The sequence below is a fragment of the Musca vetustissima genome, unplaced genomic scaffold (assembly GCF_032173495.1).
Source record: "Musca vetustissima isolate MV318-11 ecotype Yass unplaced genomic scaffold, APGP_CSIRO_Mvet_v1 utg876, whole genome shotgun sequence".
In the NCBI taxonomy this organism is placed as follows: Eukaryota; Metazoa; Arthropoda; class Insecta; order Diptera; family Muscidae; genus Musca; species Musca vetustissima.
The window spans coordinates 193,373-194,863 of record NW_026876954.1 but is presented as its reverse complement, the minus strand read 5'-3'; positions in this window follow the sequence as shown (position 1 = coordinate 194,863).

Genomic DNA, 1,491 nt, shown 5'->3' with positions numbered 1-1,491 from the left:
TGATCCTGATGATCCTTGAAAAAATAATCTTTTAAAATCCAGGCTTATGACCCTGATGATCCTTGAAAAAAATACTCTGTGAAAATCCGCGCTTATGACCCTGATAAACCTTGAAGAAATATTTTTCAAATGTGACATTGATGATCTTTGAAAAATACTCTTTACAAAATCCAGGCTTACGACCCTTAAAAAAATATTCTTTAGAAATCCAGGCTTCCAGTAATCATTGAAAAATATTATTTTGAAATCTACGCTTACGACCCTGATTATCCTTAAAAAATATTCTTTTAAAATTTTTTTTTCTTAATCTACGCTTGGCACTGCTAGTCCTCGAAAAGAATTTATATTACCTACAAAGTATTCTTCAAAAATCAGTGACTTTATTAAAAATGTAATACATAATCAAAATAATCATTGAAAAAACACACTTAGGGGTCTGATAATCCTGCAAAAAAATATTGCCAATAAAATCCTTACAAATCCATACTTGTGGCTCTGAAAATCAACCTAAGATCCCATACTTATGCTGTTAGTCCTAGTCCTACTATTAAAAAAATCGACGTTTATGATTATGGCAGGCCTATAAACTTCTTCTTCTTCTTATATCCCAACAAAAATGTTATTTAAAAAAGTATTTTAAATTCTCGTTTTCTTTTAAATCCCTTGAAAAATATTCCTTACATATCCAAATCTATAGCACCTTAATAACACGTATTTGTGATAAGCCTACAAATATAACAAAATATTCTTCCGGTTTTTTATGAATACCAGCTTCCAGCTCGACTTTAATAGCTTCAAATATTCTGGTTTCTACGTCAGATAGTCTTTCAAAATTACAATTTAGGTTTTTAGCCCAATTTTTTTTTATTATTTTAAGAATTTTCCATTTTTTCCTCTTTGATTGCCCGTAAAATATTATATTAATTAAAATTAAGAATTTTTGTTGTGAATAATACCAATTGTACGCCTCATGGTGCTGAGTTAATATAACCTATACGCCCTGAAGCCTTTTTTCAATATGTTGTATTATATTATGTTTACGGAAAATAATTTTTTAATTTTTTTCACAATGTATTGGAAATTAATGATGACCACCAAATAATACTGGTATGTAAAATATTCTATTAAATGATCATTTACCTGACATGCAAATATTATTATAAATATGTACATACATATGCATGTGTACAAAATTACTAAACAACAAAACGCCAAAGGTAATACCAGATTATAAAGCATTTTCAAATATGCAGCAGCAGGGAAAAACAACAAAAAATACTACACACAAATACATCATATATATATGTATATTACTTAAATATTCAAAGGATATTTCAGCAATAACATAATAAACACAACACATATAAATATACCAAATATGTGTGTGTGTTTTTCACTGTGTTTGATTATAAATATCTGTACCTTTGCGTACGGATAGCAATGTGTATATTGTACAATGGTAAATAGATATATACTGCATATAATGCAATA